The sequence below is a fragment of the Sus scrofa genome, chromosome 8 (assembly GCF_000003025.6).
Source record: "Sus scrofa isolate TJ Tabasco breed Duroc chromosome 8, Sscrofa11.1, whole genome shotgun sequence".
Taxonomy (NCBI): domain Eukaryota; kingdom Metazoa; phylum Chordata; class Mammalia; order Artiodactyla; family Suidae; genus Sus; species Sus scrofa.
In genome coordinates, this window is record NC_010450.4 from 53,780,320 (window position 1) to 53,800,754 (window position 20,435).

At 43.1% G+C, this 20,435-nt stretch overlaps 1 long non-coding RNA gene across 1 annotated transcript in view; it reads left to right on the forward strand.

Moving 5' to 3' along the window:
• LOC110262102 overlaps window positions 534–20,435 on the forward strand; it is a 32,869-nt gene continuing 12,967 nt past the window's right edge. The window contains exon 1 of the long non-coding RNA XR_002346665.1: window positions 534–820. This is a non-coding gene — a long non-coding RNA (uncharacterized LOC110262102). The remainder of the gene's footprint in view (window positions 821–20,435) is intronic.

Sequence of the window (20,435 nt, forward strand, 5' to 3'; positions counted from 1 at the left end):
ATTTTTCTGTCTTTTCTTATCTCCTCATTGGGCTTCAATTCCAATTCTAATCATTCCTTTGTATATATCCCCAACTCTCTTGCCTCCCCATACTGCTGCTTCCTGCTGATTTCACCAAGACACACTCTGGTTAAAATCAGCCCTCCCTCCATTGTGTGTGCACCTATGCAGCTGAACTGTGACTTGAGAAATAGTCCATAAACAGCCCCCTTCATATTGGTGGCCACTAACCTCAAGAGGTCTTCAGTGCTACCATCGTACATTGCTAGTCCATTCACTTTGCCATTCTACTGACTGTCACATCTCTGTCCTCAGGGAAAAGATGTTGGAAGAGAACTTCCATAGAATACCACCACTACCTCCACCCACCTGAGCCTTTGCCCATAAACATTATCTGCCCATGTTACTAGTATTGAAAGATATTTTTTAAAAAAAGTAAAATTATGATTCACATACATATATAAAATGAATATGTGCCTTTTTTTTTTCCTTGCTTTTTTAGGACCACACCTCTTCCCAGGCTAAGTGTTTTGAATCAGAGCTACAGCTGTTGGCCTACACCACAGCCACAAGGGATCCGAGCCACATCTGCGAACTACACCTCACGGCCACAACAGATCCTTAACCCATTGAGTGAGGCCAGGGATCAAGCCCACATTCTCTTGGATAATAGTCAGCTTGTTATTTCTGAGACACAACGAGAACTTTCCATATGTGCCAAAGATTTTATTGAACTCATTAAATAATTAAGAAACCAGGAAGATGTCAGTGGCAGTTCACAGAAGAATTTCAAAGAGCAGACACATACATGGATGATGAGGTATGCCAAAATGAATTTGCTTAAGAGATGCCAAACTGGCTTCTGTCATGGGGGAGGGAAATCAGTTGTGCCCCACTGTACAAAATTCATTTGCATGTCTATAGAAAATAATTTTTTGCATTCCTACAAATTGTCTGTGACTTAGAAAGCTGTAAAATAGCTCAGAGACAAAGTGCGAATAACCTGAAGGCTGTGCTAGACAAAACACCAGTAACATTTTTTGGTCTTTTCAAAGTCATTTATAATTTTTTCCTGAAAGCATGAATAATCTCTGTGGATTTCTACTCAAAGCCAGGTTCTCTCCTTGAGCACTAACTAGATTCCACCTAAAGACATTGGTTAGCCATTCTTCCTCCTACTAAATCAACAAAGTATTGCCCTTTCTCAATTTTCCCATCAGCAAATACATTTTTTTGATTATCATTACAATGATTTACAATGGTTCTTCAATTTCTGTTCTACACCAAAGTGACAAAATCACACAGAGTTCCTTGTGCTGTACAGTAGAGCCCCAATGCCCATCCATTCCAAATGTAACAGTTTGCATCCACCAACCCTAAAACCTAACCCTGTTTCCCTCACCAGATACAGCCTCACTTTGCTGATGCTTTTGCATCAGAACTAAAGATTTATTAATTTATTAGCTAAAGTTCTTTATCTTTTACTGATAAACCCAGTCCAGTTACCCTCTAGACCTCACACCTCTACTGACACTGCTTTTGTGTTTTTTTGTTTTGTTTTTTTTTTTTTTTTTTTGTGTGTGTGTGTGTGTGTGTGTGTGTGTTTAGGGCCACACCTGCTGTATATGGAAGTTCCTAGGCTATGGTTTGAATTGGAGCTGCAGCTTCCAGCCTACACAATGGCCACAGCCACGTGGCATCCGAGCTGCATCAGCAACATACACCACAGCTCATGACAATGATGGATCCTTAACCTACTGAGCAGGGGCAGGGTTCTAACCCACATCCTCATGAATACTAGTCATTTTCATTACTGCTGAGCTGTGATGGGAACTCCTGCCACTGTTCTTTATGTCTCTGGCATCCATGCTAAGTCCAGTGGTCACTTCTCAGTAAACATGTGAACATAGAGTACTTGTTGGTCACTTCACTTTGATACACTTCCTTTAACTGACTCCAAGACTCCACACACTCTTGGTTTTCCTCCTCCCTCCCTGGCTGCTCCTTCCCTGGTTGCTTCACTGATTCTTTCTTTTAACCTGACTTCTGAATGTGGGTAAACACAAATTCCTGGTTCTTGGTCCCTTTCTCTATCAGTAGATGGTGATCTCATGCAGTCTTATGACTTTAAAACTGTTTGTGTTCTGACAACTTCTATATACGTATATCTCCAGCCTAAACATCATTCCTCAACTCCACAGTCATGTCCAACTGCCTGCTTAAGGTCTCTACATGGTGTGTAATTGATATCTGGAGTTTGACACAAACGTGAACTTCTGATTTTCCTCATCCCCACACCTGATCCTCCTACAGTCTCCCTGTTTCTTTACATACTCAGACTGAAAACACTTGGGTCTTCCATGACTCTTCTCATTCTCTCATGCACCACAGACCAACCAGTGGTTCTACATCCTGACACCGTCCCTGTGACCATGACTATGAGCTACACTCTTGATTTAAGCCACCATCATTTCTTGCCTAATTGACTGCAGCAGACTCCTCATTGATCTCCTGGTTTTTCCTCTTATTCCCTCTAGCTGATTCTCAGTACAAGCCAGAGTGATCTTTCCAAAATGTAGATCATATCACTATTCTGTCAAAACTCTACAACAGCTTCCAGTTGCTCTCAGACTAAGGCCAGAGTTACTAGCTCTGAATATGATCTGACCCCAACTGCTATTCTTGCTCTCATTCCCTCTTCCTACACACTGGCTTCCTTTTTGTTCCCTGGGCAAATCAGTCATGGCCCTATCTTAGAACCTTGGCACTGGCTGTTCCCTCTGTGTAGACTGCTCTTCCCCCAGAAAGCCACATGACTAACTGCCACATCCAGCGCTGCAAGGAAATGGGGAATTCTGGAAGAGGGATGGCGCAGTATAACAGAACACACAAAACTGCTTACATTTAGAAAGTGGGGACCAGGAGGCACTCTGTTCACAGAACAAAGGCACCTAGGCTTTAGCCCACATGATTTTTATTAAGGAAGGTGATGCAATAATTATTAATGGGATTAGAGGAGGTGACAAGATTAGTGGGCAGGGACAGGCATAGGCAATAACAAGATTATCATCTTAATAATATCAAAGGGGGTATCCTTAGGACATAGTGCAGCTGTTTATGGAATAACATGGTTAATGCAAGAGTCCTTCATCTTGTCTTTGAAGGAGACTCTGTACTTTAGAACTCTGAGTCCATAGATATTTGCCTTCTGCAGAGATCTGCTATTCCATGGTCTCCAAGATCTAACTCCCTCACCTCCATCAAGTCATTGTGTGATTTGTTGCTGTGTCACCAATACTCCAAATCTTAGCAGCATGAAAAGACAAAACAACTCTCCTAGTTTCTGTGGGTCAGGATTTCAGGTTGTGACATAGCTGGGTGCCTCTGCCTCAAGTGTTCATTTCAGTCAGGATGTCACCAGGGCTGAGGTCCCTTCAGTAAGCTCCCTTGAGAGTGGAGCCCCTCCAAACTCATGTGGCATTAGCAGTGTTCAGTCAGCCTCATGGGCTAGTGAACTGAGGGCCGAGCCTCCCCTTGTTCTCTGCCACACGGGTCTCTCTGTGGGGCAGCTCATAGCATGGGGCCCAGCTTCCATCAGAGCAGGCAAGCAAGGCTATGCAAGATGGAAGACCACCTCTTTGTAACCTAGTCTTGGAAGTGACATCCCATCACTTTCTCTGTTTTTGAGAAGGAAGTCATGAGGTCCAGCTCACTCTCCAAGGAAGGCAACTATGCAAGGCAGGATTATGAGGAAGGTATGGGTCAGCAGGGCCATCTAAGAGGCTGCCCACCAGTCACCTTCTCAAGAAGGTAACCTGATTTAATGTGACCTCCTAACCCTCTCTCTCACATTTTCATCTCCCTTGCTTCTCATGAGAAATAATATATCCTTACGATTTTGATTGTGTTTTGCCCTGGTTTGTTTTCTAGTAATAGCAGACTGATAAATGATCTTCTAAAAAAAACCACAATGAGCTTTTTGACTCTTGCTTATTGGAATGTAAGGTACATGAAGGCAGGTGTTGTTTTTGTTTAATTATTTGGGACACAGATGTATGTCTAGCACTAGAAGGGTGTCTGGTACGTAATAGACAATATTTATTAAAGGAATATGTCTGCTGTCACTGTTACCTGCATAAATCACTAATCTCCTTCCTTGTCTTTGTGGTGGAATTGCAATATCTGCCTTACAAAGCTGTGAGCACAGTTTATGTTGACATGTGTGAAAAGCAGTGATCCAGTTGTGCATTTATACAACCAAGAAGCCAGTAACAAGAGTAAGGAGGAACTACAATGAAATTCAGTCAAAAGAAATGCTTAGGAATCCATCAGTTTTTACAGTCCCACACAAAATTGCATTAGGTTTTATAAGAGAAATGTAGCATTTTTTGGGAGATTAGAATACAAATATTTTTTCATCAAAATATTAAGATTAAATCTGTGTTTAGTGATGAAGACACTGATTACTGTTCAACTTGAGTCCTATTTCTTTAATTCTTGTTCCTCCTTCAAATTAAAAAAAAAAAACAGCACTGTGAGATTTCTTACGTTCTGACCTCTAGACCTCTATTTCCTTGTGGCCTGCTACTAAAATGACACACTGACCATGGTTTTTTGTTGTAGTTGTTGTTTTCCTGTGAAAACTATCTTTATTGCTTTGGAAAATTTGAAAAATATGGTTGCTTAAAAAAATGTTCAACAAGAAGACAAGTCCTTTTAATTCTATGAGGTATTTAATCAAATTCATAGAAGCAGAAAGTAGCATGGTGGTTACCAGGGTTGAGGGAAAGGGAGAAATAGGGAGTTGCTGTTTAATGGGTAAAAAATTTCAGTTTTCCAAGATGAAAAGTGCTGGTGATTCTTTGTACAACAATGTGAATGTACTTAACACTGTTGAACTGTACACATAGTTAAGAGGGTAAATTTTATCCTATGTGGCTTTTTCTTTTATCAAAGTAGAGTTGATTTACAGTATTGTGTTAATTTCACATGTACAGCACAGTGATTCATTTTTTCTGATTATATTCCATTATAGGTTATTATAAGATATTGACTGTAATTACCTATCCAATACAGTAAATCCCGTTGCTTATCTATTTTATGTAAAGTAGTTTGTATCTTTTTATCCCATACTCCCAATATGTGCTTCCCCCCGCCAGCCCCCACCTTTGGTAACCTTCAGTTTGTTTTCTATGCCTGTGAGCCTGTTTCTGTGTTGCATATAGATTCATTTGTATTACTTTTTAAATCTCATGCATAAGTGTTATTATACAGTATTTCTCTTTCTCTCTCTGACTTATTTCACTGAGTGTAATAGTTTCTGGGTGCATCCATATTGTTGCAGATGGCATTATTTATTTTTTTTATGGCTGAGTAGTAGTCCATTGGCGATACATGCCACATCTTCTTAAGCCAGTTGTCTGTTGACGGACATTTACATGGTTTCCATGTCTTGGCTACTGTAAATAATGCTGCTGTGAACATTAAGGTGTGCATGTCTATTTGAATTAGAGTTTTCATTTTTCCTGGATATATAACCAGGAGTGGGATTGCTGGGTCATATATGGTAGCTCTGTTTTTGGTTTTTAAGGAATCTCCATACTGTTTTCCAGAGTAGCTGTACTAATTTATATGCCTACCAACAGTGTATGAGTGTTCCCTTTTTTCCACACCTTCTCCTGTATTTATTGCTTGTAGACTTTCTGAAGATAGCTATTCTGACAGGTGTGAAGTAACACTTCCATTGTGGCTTTGATGTGCATTTCTCGGATAGTGACGTTGAGCATCTTTTTGTGTGCTGTTGGCCATCTGTATGTCTTCTTTGGAAAAATGTCTGTTTGGGTCTTCTGCCCATTTTAAAATTGTTTGTTTTTTCAACATTGAGTTTTATGAGTTATTTGTATATTTTGGATCTTAACCCCCTGTTGGTTGTGTCTTTGCAGATATTTTCTGGAACCCCTATTATGCAATGGGTGGCACATTTTTTACTATCCCATAGATCTTGTATATTGGCTTTATTCTTTTTTTTTTCCATTTGTTTTTCTGCCTGCTGTCTTGATTGGTGATTTCCGTTATTCTTTCAGATCCCTTATTGATTTTTCTGTGTCATTTAGTCTGCTATTCATTGCTTCTAGATTGCTTTTTTTTGTCTTTTTTTTTTTTGCTATTTCTTGGGCTGCTCCCACGGCATATGGAGGTTCCCAGGGGGTCGAATTGGAGCTGCAGCTGCCAACCTACACCAGAGCCACAGCAACGCTGGATCCCAGCCGCGTCTGCAACCTACACCACAGCTCACGGCAATGCTGGATCGTTAACCCACTGAGCAAGGGCAGGGATCGAACTCGCAACCTCATGGTTCCTAGTCGGATTCGTTAACCACTGCGCCACGACGGGAACTCCTAGATTGCTTTTTATCCCAGCAGTTTGTCTGTTTTTGATTGGTTCAACTTTCTAGTTTTTAGTGCCTTGTTACAGTGACCTGCATTTCTATCAGTAATCTTTGTTAATTTAGTTAGCATTTTTTCTTTTCTTTTTTCTTTTTGTCTTTGTTGCCATTTCTTGGGCTGCTCCTGTGGCATGTGGAGGTTCCCAGGCTGGGGGTTGAATCAGAGCTGTGGCTGCGTGCCTACACCAGAGCCACAGCAACGCAGGATCCGAGCTGTGTATGCAACCTACACCACTGCTCACGGCAAAGCCAGGTTCTCAAGCCACCGAGCAAGACCAGGGATCAAACCCACAACCTCGTGGTTCCTAGTTGGTTTCGTTAACCACTGAGCCACGACAGGAACTCCAGCATTTTTTCTTTTAAAAATAGTAATTATAGTTGATTTACAGTATTCTATTAACTTCTGCTGTACAGCAAAGTGACCCAGTTATACATATATAAACATTCTTTTTCTCACATCATCCTCCATCATGTTCCATCCCAAGTGACTAGATATAGTTTCCTGAGCTATACAGTAGGACCTCATTGCTTATCCACCACTCCAAATGCAGTAGTTTACATCTGCAAACCCTGAACTCCCAGTCCATCCCACTACTTCCCCCTCCCCCTTGGGAACCACAAGTCTGTTTTCCATGTCCATGAGTTTGTTTTTTTCTATGGATAGGTTCATTTGTGCCATATAATTTAGATTCCAGATACAAGTGATATCATATGGTATTGGTCGTTCTCTTTCTGACTTACTTCACTTAGTATGACAGTCTCTAGATCCATCCATGTTGCTGCAAATGGCATCATTTTGTTCTTTTTTTGGCTGAGTAATACTCCATTATGTAAATGTACTGTTACTCTAGGAGGTAGATCCAAAAAGATATTGCTGTGATTTCCTCCACTGTATGTTCTTGCCTCCTTTGTCATAGGTTTGTTGACCAGAGGTATGTGGGTTTAATTCTGCATGTTCTATCCTCTTCCCCTGATCAATATTATTGTATTTGTGCCATGCCATACTATTTTGATCACTGTAGCTTTGTAGTATAGCAGAGGTCATGAAGCATGATTCCACCATCTCCATTTTTCTTTCTCAGTATGGCTTTGGTTTGGGGAGGGGGATCTTTTGTGTTGCCACACATATTTAAAATTTTTTTTTTTTCCTGTAGTTCTTTGAAAAATGCCTGTGGTGGTTTGACAGGGATTGCATTGGATCTATAGACTGCCTTGGGATGGTATGGTTATTTTGACAATATTGATTCTTCCAGTCCAAGAATATTGTATATCTTCCCATCTGTGTGTGTCATGTTTGATTTCTTTCATCAGCTCCTTATATTTTTCAGAATGCAGGTATTTTGCCTCCTCAAGTAGGTTTATTCCTAATACATTATTTTTATTGATGCATTAGCAAATGTGATTATTTTCTTAATTTCTCTTTCTGATCTTTCACTGTTGTATAGAAATGCAGAAGATTTCTTTATATTAATTTTATATCCTGCAAATTTACTGGATTCATTAATGAACTCCAGTAGTTTTCTCACAGCCTGTTTAGGATTTTTGATGTATGGGATCATGTTATCTGCAAACAGTGACAGTTTCACTTCTTTCACACTTTGGATCCTTTTATTTCTTTTTCTTATCTGATTGTCATGGTTAGGACTTCCAACACTATGCTGAATAAAAGTGGTGAGAGTGGACATCCTTGTCTTATTCCAGTTCTTAGTGGAAATTCAGCTTTTCATTGCTGAAAATGATGTGAGCTGTGGGTCTTTAATATATGGCCTTTATTAGGTTGGGGTGGGTTCCCTCTATATCCACTTTCTGAGAGTTTTTTGTTTTTAGAAATAAGTGTTGAATTTTGACAAAATATTTCTTTGCATCTATTGAGAAGATTGTATGGTTTTAATTCCTCAGTTCGTTAATATGGTGTATCGCTGTGATTGATTTGTGGACATTGAAGAATCCTTGTATCCTTTGGAGAAATCCCACTTGATCACAATGTATAATCCTTTAAATACATTGTTGGATTCAGTCTGCTAATATAATGTTGAGGATTTTGGCATCTATGTTCCTCAGTGATATTGGCCTGTATTTTTCTTTTTTTGTCTTTCTTTGGTTTTGGTGTCAGAATGATAGTGGCCTCATAGATTGAAGCTGGGTGTATTCCTTCCTTGGTAATTGTTTAGAATAGTTTCAGGACAGGTGTTAACTCTTCTCTAAATTTGTGTGTGTGTTTAGGGATGCACTGGCAGGGAGCATCGGTGCTGACTCTGGACTTGAGCCTTCCTGTGGATAGCAGGGGCTGTGGCTGGCATTGTGTCTGCCCTTGGGGAGCCCAGAGGGAACAGTGCACGGGAGGGGCGTGGTGCATGCGTGTTGCTTTGCAACACCACCCCACCTCCTCTCTCTGCCTTGCTCCGCGCACTTTGGATTCCTGCATGTGTGTCTCCCCTGCCAGGTGCACCCCCGGGCGGCGGTTCCATGAAGCTCCTCTCCTCTGCCGGTGCCAGACTTAAAACTGGTGCAGATCAGGGGAATCCCACTGTTTAAGTAAAACAAAGCATCAGGAAGGCCCACAGCGGGTGTTGACTGATGTGATTTCTGCCCAGTGCGCTGAATGTGGAACTGAGGAATTTCAATGAATTGCGGGTAAACAGCGGGAGTAACTGTGACTCTCTTAAGGTAGCCAAATGCCTCCTCATCTAATTAGAGAAGCACATGAATGGATGAATGAGATTCCCACTGTCCATACCTACTATCCAGCAAAACCACAGCTAAGGGAATGGGCTTGGTGGAATCAGCGGGGAAAGACAATGCTGTTGACCTTGATGCTAGTCTGGCACAGTGAAGAGACATGAGAGGTGTAGAATAAGTGGGAGTCCCCCCCCACATCCTGTGGTCTTATGGAGAGGGGCAGTGTGGAGGGGGGATCCACTAGCCTTACCACCAGCAGGTGAAATACCACTACTGTGATGGTTTATTTTCGCTGACCCAGTGAGGTGGTATGGGGCGATCCTGGAGGAGCTCTCACTTCTGGCGCTAAGGAAGTGGTTACAGTGCCAGGTGGGGAGTTTGACTGGGGTGTCACACCTGTTAAACAGTAACACAGGTGTCCTAAGGTGAGCTCAGGGAGGACAGAAACCTCCCATGGAGCAGAAGGGCAAAAGCTTCCTTTGATCTTGATTTTCAGTACCAATACAGACCATGAAAGTGGGGCCTCATGATCCTTCTGACCTTTGGGGTTTTAAGCAGGAGGTGTCAGAAAAGTTGCCAAAGGGATAACTGGCTTGAGGCGGCCAAGCGTTCATAGCGATGTTGCGTTTTGATCCTTGTATGTCCGCTCTTCTTATCATTGTGAAGCAGAATTCACCAAGCCTTGGATTATTCACTCAGTAATAACCAAAGTGAGCTAGGTTTAGACTGTCCTTGTGAGACAGGTTAGTTTCACCCTACTGATGAGGTATTGTTGCTATGGTAATCCTGCTCGGCAGGAGAGGAACCTCAGGCTCAGACATTTGGTGTATGTTCTTGGCTGAGGAGCCAATAGCGCAGAAGCTACCATCTGTGACATTATGGCCTAAAGCCTATAAGTCAGAATCCCTCGCAGGCAGAATGATAGGACAGGGCCAGGGGTGCCTCAGTTGGCCTCTGAGAGGGCGTCCCAGGCCAGTTCCTCAGGTGGGTCCCTGTGCACTCACAAGCAGCCTGCCCCTACACGCACATGGGGGCCAGGGTCCGGTGCAGAGAACCCTTCCTCCTGGGAAACTGGGGCCGGGTTGGGGGCACTGCGGGAAAGCGTGGCCTGCCCCTCGCCCATCAGGTACCCCACTATCGTGAGGAACCACGAGCTAAACCATTCCTAGACAACCTGCTTCTGGGTTTGGGTTTCAGCAGCTTCCCTTGCTGAGATCTATTGAAAGTCAACTTTCGACACAAGGGTTTGGCGATCCCTCAGCAACCATGGCAGCGGCAGCCCCCCCTTTCACCCTCCGCCTAGAAGGGTGTTGGGATGGGACCACGGCTGGCTTGCTGTGCTTCCGCAAGTCCATCTCTTTCTTCCTTTCCATTCTCTCCGCTCCGCGGGCCTCCCCTGTCCCTGCGAAGGGAGCGGTGGTGATGATTGTTGCCCGCCGCAACCCGCGGTCGTCCACCGTGCCTGGCGATCAAGGGGAAGGCGCATGGCCCCCTGTGGCCTCTAGAGGCAAGAGGGCAAGGGAAGAGGGGGCGCCCCTCGCAGCGCCTGGCTCCTCGGCGGGCACCTCACTTCCTCCTCACCCTGTCAGGGGGCCCTGTGCCCCCGGGCTGGGACGGGGGAGAGGGGGGGTAGGGAAGAGGGGGGCGCAACGGAGGTGTGGGGGCATTGGAGAGTGGCCCAGTGGGACCCTTTTTCCTGGGGGAATGCCGCAGGGGCGGGGAGGTGATGGGCACCCTGACGGGCTTCCGAGCGTGTCTTCTAGCGGGTGCTCCAGGCCACCACCGGCGCGGAGTGTGGTTTGTGGTTGCACAGTGGGTCGCAGCCCTTGCGCGCCTTCGTGGTGGACCAGATCAACCCTCTGTCCACGCGGACTTGGTCTGGCGGACCCTGTCCGTAAGGGTCGACCAGCTGTCCGCGTGGACTTGGTCTCTAAGACACGGCCTATGGAGGTGTATTAGGTGTTATGAAGGACTTCTGCCCTGGCCTATTGATTTCTTTTTTCTTCATTGAAATCAAACACGTCCAAACACTTTTATGCATATCATTTTATTTTGCCGGCTCCCTGGCGGTGACAACCCGTCGCTTTTTGAATCAATTAATTATGTATTTAGGTGGGTATGTAAGTATGCATTGGCCCGTCCAGGGTCATATGGAGTTCCAGAAGCAGGGATCAGGTGTGAGTCACAGCTGTGGCAACGCTGGATCCTTTTAACCCAGTGTGCCAGGCGGGGAATCGGACCTGAGTCCTGGTGCTGCATAGACGCCAGCGATGGATCCTGTCGCGCCACAGCGTAACATAATTTAAATATTACCCTTAAAAAAGGGTGGGGGGGAATTACACTGCATTCCCTTAGTCGCCCACCTGTCCCTTTTGTGAACGCCTTTTCAGCTGTGGCAAAAATGGATGCCCTGGCCGGCATTAGGAAGTAAAAAGTATAGGCCAGGATCCTCAATCAAAGATCCACGGCCCACAGTCGAAATTTTTCAAGGCCAGGGCGGAAGAATTGCGCTCCAGGAGGAAAGGGCCTAAGCCCTACACATCCATCTGGCAACGCAGCCATCCTAATGCCTTCATCCTGCTCACTCTGCTGCACTTTGTTCTGCAACGCCACCTGCCGGTGGGCTGCTGTTAATATTCTCCGAAGCGGTCCACTGGGCCCAAGGAGGCACGTTCCAAAGTGGGAGAGAGGTTACAAGTGGGCGGCAGAGATGGAGATAAACTGCAGGGGAGGAAAAAGGAGGGGAACCATGAGCGAGAAGCCAGAAGCGAGTGGGGCGAGGAGATGGGATGGTAGCCTTTGGAGTCCTGCTCAAGGATTTGGAGCGTCATTGAGACATGCTACCACATCCATCATTCTAGAGGGACATGAAGGATCTTCCCCATGGTGGTACAACTATAAATGTAATGAAAATTCATTGAGAAAAAAAAGTAAGATTTTGCACATGAAGGGAAGGAGATTTTGTCCAAAGGAGGAAGGGTGGGGGGAGAATGGAGGTTCCAGAACTTGGATCCGTCTCTTGGCACAATGGTCTCATGGTCAATATGGAAATGACTATTCCTAGGATGGTCTCGGAACAGACTTTCTAGATCCCACGAAAGGTGTTTTGGACAAAGAGGCAGAAAGAGGGGTTCCCGGCTGGAAAGCCCAAACCACAGCTCTTCAGATGGGTAGGGAACAGCAGACTGACTTTTGTCTCAAAGGATTGATCTGGATCTGCAAAGGCCTTAGGAGGAGTTCAGACACACATCAATAATAACACTCAGAATAATACCCAGGCCTCGCGTCATTTACCTAGCTCTGTTTCACTGACTCTTTCCCCTCCTCCTCTTTCTCCCTCTGGTTCTGCCTTTGTCTGTCTGTCTGTCCCTCCCTCCCTGTCTGTCTCTGTCTCTTTCCCTCACTCCCCCCCGCCCCCACCCCTGGCATATGGCATCATCATTTTCCGTAAGACTGTTCTTTGCATGTCAGGGAATCCTCCTTCCCCTTCCTCGGGGATACTTACAGTTCCTTTGGCCTTAAAGGAGGCAGGCCATGGTGGGGTGAGGGCAGACATTATTTGAAGAGGAGTGAAGATGAACATCAGACTGAGGCCATTCTGGAGCTTTACATGGAATTGGAACATAGTACCATTCCCCATGCATGTGTGCGTGGGGTTTGTGGGGAGGGAACCCGAATAGGGCACCCCCAAACAGACCACTTTTGCTTGAGGTTGATCTGGAAGCCAGGGCCCTTCAGAAAGGACTCATGGTGAGAAGGACACCCTCTTCTTCCTGACTTGAAAGCAAGAGAGAAACCTTCCTCTAGAAGCTCAAGTTCAGAGCCAGCTCTTTCAAGGGACTTCTACTTCTGGTGGGGGAGGGCAGTGGTCTTTTTCGAGCTGTATTTGGGGGACACAGTGCTCTCAGGCAAGTCCTCAGAAGGATAGTCAGGAGTTCCCGTCGTGGTGCAGTGGTTAACGAATCCGACTAGGAACCATGAGGTTGTGGGTTCGGTCCCTGCACTTGCTCGGTGGGTTAACGATCCGGCGTTGCCGTGAGCTGTGGTGTAGGTTGCAGACACAGCTCGGATCCCGCGTTGCTGTGGCTCTGGTGTAGGCCGGAGACTACAGCTCCAATTAGACCCCTAGCCTGGGAACTTCCATATGCCGCGGGAGCGGCCCAAGAAATAGCAAAAAGACAAAAAAAAAAAAAAAAAAAGAAGGATAGTCAAAGACACACATGTCTGTCTTCTCCTCTCCCACACCTAATGAATGCAGACAGACACACTGGAATCGCACCCACTCACCCGCCTTTTTCCCCCAAAGGAGTTTTGTCACTGTGCAACCTTGGGGGTAACAGACGAGCCTCGATGGCTCGTCTATGTTTCCAAGTGGCCCAGGCATTGCAGCTGCCATGCTGCCGCTGCTGCCCAAAATGAAATCCTCTTACCGTTGATAATGTCAATGCTATGGCAGGATAAGCTTTTCAGGGAGAAAACTCTCCCTGCCTTTCCTCTGGGTGGAGGGCACCCACTCCCATCTGCAAAGTTTATTCACCTTGAGAGGAAGAAAATAGCTTGGGGTTTTTCACACCACTGCAGATGACCCTCTCCTACTGACTTGGGAATTCTCTTGCTTGCTCCCCCCAACTGCCCCCAGTCAAGGAGAGGGTGTTTCATTCTGGGTTTGTGTGTGTGTGTTGTTTAATTTTTTAATAACACAATTGACAAAGTTATGGTAATTTATAGGGTTGGTTCTGGATTTTCATCATGGTGGTGAAAGGAGACATCAGGATTTCCCTAGAAAGCCATCCCATTCACCTGACCGGTGGCATGAAAGGCATTCACATCCTCCTTGAGTTTGACTTTGAAAGTGAGGCAGGGGGTATACACATTAGTTCCCCCCACTCCCCAGAACGTGCCTCCCTCAGTGGTATAGGGATTGTTGGGAATTTTAAGCGACAACATCTGAGGGCCATTCTGACCCTCTTTTCCTTCTCCCCTCTGAAAGCAGGAAATAAATCTCTTGGGTGAAAGAAAAGTGTGCTCCCTTCCACAAAATTTTTGGGGGCAGTGGGGGTGGGGTTGAGGGTGATGTGTGGAGCTGGTGATAATGACTAACTGCTCCCATGGCTCCTGAAATGTTCACAAATCATTGAGGCAGAATTGTTCACAACAATAGATGAAATATTTGTCGAAGACACCAGGGCCTGAACCACCCAGTATTAGGGGAAGGGTCCTCACTCACTTTCATGCCTTTTAAAAGATGGCTGCAGGCGAGAGAGTGGGAGTGGTGGATGATGGAGAAGGTGGTGGCAGCTGATTTGGATCACATCCACTCTGTTCATTCAATAAATGGACAGGGCTATGGGAGATAGGCCACTTGGTCTTGGTTTCTCCAGGCTCCCGGCCCACTCCCCATTCCACACCCCCTTGGACATGGGCAGGAAGATTTCTGGAGAAGTCAGTGCCTGACCTGCCCTCTCTGAACCCCAGTAAATAGACTTCATTCAATTGCCACCTAGGATGGGTCATCCAAACGTTCTCTCATGAAGTTAGGTAGGTAGGTATTCTGGGTGGGGTGAAGCCTTCCCTCCCTCTATGCAAACCTGAGGTCCTCACCTGTCCCAGAGACTGTTCCCCAAAAATGTGCCTGCCACTTGAGATTTATTACCTTTCATAGCCTTCAGTGATCAAGGCACCCACTTCACTTGACAAATCTGACAAGCCTTCATTCACAGAGGCTCTTGCACACTTGGAAACATCCCTGTCCCTTTCACCCTCCACCCTCAGACCAGGTCAACAGAACCCATGGAAAAACTAGACTCCCAGAAGAACAAGAATGGATGACATAGTACTGAATGAGCTGAAGAGGAAGGTCATGTGTAGGACTTCTTGTCTAAAATGTGACTGTTTTTTTGTTTTGTTTTGTTTTTTCTTTTAAAAAATTCTGTCAGAGAAGAGTTCACTTACAGTGTTGTATTAGTTGTGGGGGTACAGCAATATTCAATATTGTAAACTGTCAATCTATCTTCCAAAGTAGCGGTATTATTTTTCATTTTCTCCAGCAATGCATGAAATTTCCTATGGCTCCACATCCTCTATAGTATTTGCTGTTGTAGCTATTACACATTTACCAAGCTAAGAGCTATGTAGTTGGATAACATTGTATTTTTAATTTGCATTTTAATGATAGCATGTAATCTGGATAATTCTTCCATATACTTATGTGCAGAGCATCTATTTTCTTTGGTAGGATGTCTGTAAAGTTTCTTTGGTAACTCTGTAAAATTTCTTGATCCACCTCTTTTTTTGGCCATGCCCATGGCAAGCACAAGTTCTGGGCCAGGGATCCAACCCATGCCATAGCTGTAATCAGAGCCATAGCAGTGATAACACTGGATCCTTAAACTGCTGATCCATGAGGTAATTCCAAGTCCACTTTTTATCTGGGCTGTTTTTCTTATTTTGTCTACCCAATCTGTATTTCTTTTACTTATTTTCTTGCTTTATTTCATTAGCAAGGACTGAGTAAAATATTGAAAATGAGTGATGGAAGGGAATATCCTTAATTTTTACCTGCACTTAGTGGGAAAGCTTCATGTTTCTTACCATCAAGTACAATGTTAGATGAAGTTTTTTTTTATCAACTTGAGAAATCTCCACTCCATTTATATTGAACTGAGAGTCTTTAGGAAAAATCGGTGTTGGATTTTTTTTCAAACATCTTCTGCATTTACTGACATAATATTTTTTTTTCTTTAGGGCAATAATATGATGAATACAATTATTTGACTGTAGAATGATTAATGAGCCTTGCACACTTGGGATACATGCTTCTCAGTCATAATTCTCTCAAAACATTGTTGGGTTCAATTTCTTAAGATTTTGTTGAGAATGTCTGCATCTGTGTTCCTGAGCAATATTGGTCAGTAATTTCCTGTTCATATTTTTGTCTGAGTTTGGATATTGTGATTTTGGTGTTAGACATCAATTTGGGGAAATTCTCAGTCATTACTTTTTAAAAATTAATTTTGGTTCCTTTCTATCCTTCTTTTAATACTGCTAACCCATTATGTACATATCATAGCATTTTTAGTCTTTCCCTAATGATGGATTCTTCTGTTCTGTTGATTTTTTTCCAGCCAATTTTCTCTTTTCTTTTGCGATTTCAAGGTTTCTATTGACAGGTCTTCGAACTCAGAGATATTTCTCTGCAGCCAGCTCTCTGGCTGCCAAAACAAAACACCAGAGACTCGGCAGTTTAGAAACAATAGAATATATTATTCTTATAATGGCTGAGGCTGAGAAGTTTAAGAACAAGTTACCAGCTTACTTTCTGTTGGGTGAGGGACAAATTTCTGCTTCATGAATGGGTCTTTTAGCTGTGTATTGAAATGATGGGATGGATGGAAGAGCTTCTGTTGGCTACATTTATGTCACTAATCGCATGTTCGAGGTCTCTGGCATTGTGGCCTAATCACCTCCCAAAAATTCACATGATGTCATCACCATGGGAGCCAAATTTCAAAACCTGAAAATTTAAGGGACCAAATATTTATACCACAGTAAGGACCACAGATTCTATTTTTCCTTTCATGTTAAAAGTTTTGAACATTTATAATTATGATAGTCTTGACAAACATTAATTGTTAAGAATAACTCAAACTTTTCATGTTTTATCAGCTATTATTTCTGGAAGACATGTGATAACATTGTTTAAACAGGGATATTGAGAGCAATTCTCCACAACTGCCAACAAACAGAAGATCATCCATATATGAAAATGATGGACCTCAAAGGATGAAGGCATTTGGGCTAAAATATTTTGCACCCCCTCTTAACAGACGGCAGTGGAGTTTGCCTTGCTAAGCTTCTTTATAGGCACTTCTTCCTAATGGGGTACTCCATCTAACACTGACAGGATGGGGGAGTAATCATGTTAAACACCAATCTCTTCTATCAATTCTGAAGCAGAAAAATCAACAGGATGATGAATCCACCCAAAAGGACCTGTCTGTATTGTTATAGTAGTTTTCTTCCCACTGTGAAGCCTTTTCAAACCCTGTCACTTGTTTGTTTTTTCGAATATTAAGAATGTTTTTGTTTTTTCGAATATCAAGAATGTTCATGTGAAAGAGTCACATGCTCTAGTAATATTACACTGTTCCCTGTGCAAGTGTGTGTGGAATTCAGGGAGTTATGGTATGCTATGGTGAGAGGTTGCTTAGAGTAATAAGGGCATTTCATTTAATGTTGGCTCTTTTCTGCAAGATCTCTGCTGCCTTTACTTTGTAGTTAGTAGCATCTAGATCTGACCAGAATGGGGGACTTCTCTTTTTCTTCCCATGAATACACACTCCCCTGAAACCAGTGACCCTCCATGCATGGCATCACATAGAAAACAAGGGTGACATGTGTACCAGTATAAAACATGCTAAAAATATTTCATTTCTTCACTTCCTCATAATACCAAAGAATATATTTTGGTTTCTGCTTTTTTTTTAATTACTCAATTTTATTACATTTATAGGTGTACAACAATTATCACAACCAAATTTTATAGCATTTCCATCCCAAAAACTCAGTTCCTCCCCTCTCCCCCCAACCTGTCTCATTTGGAAACCATAAGTTTTTCAAAGTATGTGAGTCAGTATCTGTTCTGCAAAGAAGTTCATTGTGTCCTTTTTGAAGATTCCACATGTAGGAATTCCCATCCTGGTACAGCAGAAATGAATCCGACTAGGAACCATGAGGTTGCAGGTTTGATCCCTGGCCTCGCTCAGTGGGTTAAGGAACTGGCGTTGCCAGGAGTTGTGTAGGTCACAGACATGGCTCGGATCTGGCATTGCTGTGGCTCTGGCATAGGCTGGCAGCAACAGCTCTGATTAGACCCCAAGCCTGGGAACCTCTATATGCCACGGGTGCAGCCCTATAAAGACAAAAAGACAACAACAACAATAACAAAAAGATTCCACATGTAAGTGATAGTGCTTGATGTTGGTGTCTCATTGTCTGACTGATTCACTTAGCTTGATAATTTCTAGGTCTATTCATGCTGTTACAAATGCCATTATTTTTTTTCCTTTTAATGGCTGAGTAATTTTCCATTGTGTATATGTACCACTTCTTCTTTATCCACTCCTCTGCCGATGGACATTTAGGTTGTTTTCATGTCTTGGCTATTGCATAGAATGCTTCAATGAACAATGGAGTCCATGTGTCTTTTTGAGTCATTGTTTTCTCTGGATAGATGCTTAGGAGTGGGATTGCTGGATCAAATGGTAGTTCTATTCTGAGATTTCTGAGGCATATCCATACTATTTTCCACAGTGGTTGCACCAATTTACATTCCCACTGACAGTGTAATAGCGTTCCTTTTTCTCCACACCCTCTCCAGCACTTATTGTTTGTGGACTTTTTGATGATGGCTATTCTGGTCAGTGTAAGGTGGTACCTCATAGTGGTTTTGATTTGCATTTCTCTAATAATGAGTGATGTTGAACATGTTTTCATGTGTTTTTTGGCCATCCATATGTCTTCTTTGGAGAATTGTCTGTTTAGATCTTCTGCCCATTTTTTGATGGGGTTGTTTGTTTTTTTGGTATGGAGCTGCAGAAGTTGTTTATAAATTTTGGAAATTAATCCCTTGTCAGTTGATTCATTTGAAAAGATTTTTCTCCCATTCTGTGGGTTGTCTTTTCATTTTGTTTAGTGTTTCCTTTGCTGTGCAGAAACTTTTAAGTTTAATGAAGTTCCATTTGTTTTTTTTTTTTTTTTTTTTTTGGTCTTTTTGCCATTTCTTGGGCCGCTCCTGCAGCATATGGAGGTTCCCAGGCTAGGGGTCTAATCGGAGCTGTAGCTGCCAGCCTACGCCAGAGCCACAGCAACGCGGGATCCGAGCCACATCTGTGACCTACACCACAGCTCACAGCAACGCCGGATCGTTAACCCACTGAGCAAGGGGCAGGGATCAAACCCGCAACCTCATGTTTCCTAGTCGGATTGTTAACCCCTGCGCCACGATGGGAACTCCTATTTTTGTTTTTATTGTCATTACTCTAAGAGGTGGATCTGAGAAGATGTTGCTGTGGTTTATGTAGGAGAGGGTTTGGCCTGTGTTTTTCCCTAAGAATTTGATAGTATCTGGTCTTATATCTAGGTCTTTAATACATTTTGAGTTTCTTTTGTGTGTGTATGGTGTTAGGAAGTGATCTAATTTCATTCTTTTACAGGTGACAGTCCAGTTTTCCCAGCACCACTTACTGAAGGGGCTCTCTTTTCTCTGTTTTATATTTGTGTCTCCTTTGTCATAGATTAGTTGACTCTAGGTGCATGGGTTTAATTCTGGGCTTTCTATCCTGTTCCACTGATCTATATTTCTGTCTTTATGCCAGTACCATAAAGTTTTGATAGTCTGAAGTCTGGGAGCCTGATTCTTCCAGCTCCATTTTTCTTTTTCAGGATGTCTTTGGCCATTCTTTGTCTTTTGTACTTCCAAATAAACTTTAAAATATTTTGCTTGAGTTCTGTGAAAAATGTCCTTGGTAATTTGATAGGTATTGCTTTGAATCTGTAGATTGCCTTGGGGAGTATAGTAATTTGGATAATATTAACTCTTCCAATCCAAGAGCATGGTATGTCTTTCCATCTGTTTGTGTCATCTTTGATTTCTTTCATCAGTGTCTTATAGTTTTCAGAGTACCAGTCTTTTGTCTGTTTATGTAGGTTTATTCCTAAGTATCTTATTCTTTTTGATGTGATGATAAATGGGATTTGGTTCCCTAATTTCTCTTTCTGACATTTCATTGTTAGTATATAGAAATGCAGTCAATTTCTGTGTATTAATTTTGTATCCTGTGACTTTGCCAAATTCATGGATGAGTTCTAACAGTTTTTTGGTAGAATCTTCTTGATTGTCTATGTATAGTATCATGTCATCTGCAAATAGCGATAGTTTCACTTCTTCCTTTCCAATTTGGATTCCTTTTATTTCTTTTCCTTCTCTGACTGCTGTGGCTAGGACTTCCAAAACTATGTTGAAGAGTAGTGGTGAGAGCGGACATCCTTGTCTTATTCCTGATCTCAGCAGAAATTCTTTCAGCTTTTCATTAGAAATGGGTGTTGTATTTTGTAAAAGGCTTTTTCAGCATCTATTGAGAGGATCATATGGTTTTTATCGGTTTCTGCTTAATGCTGCTGGAGATGAGGGAGGTATCATGAGTAACTGATACCAAAAGTAGAGTAACTGCACAGAAAATACAAGCAAGCACATTTGTCTGTAGTTTCAGGCAACCAATTGGCTACATCAAATGGTGACTCTTTAATTTTT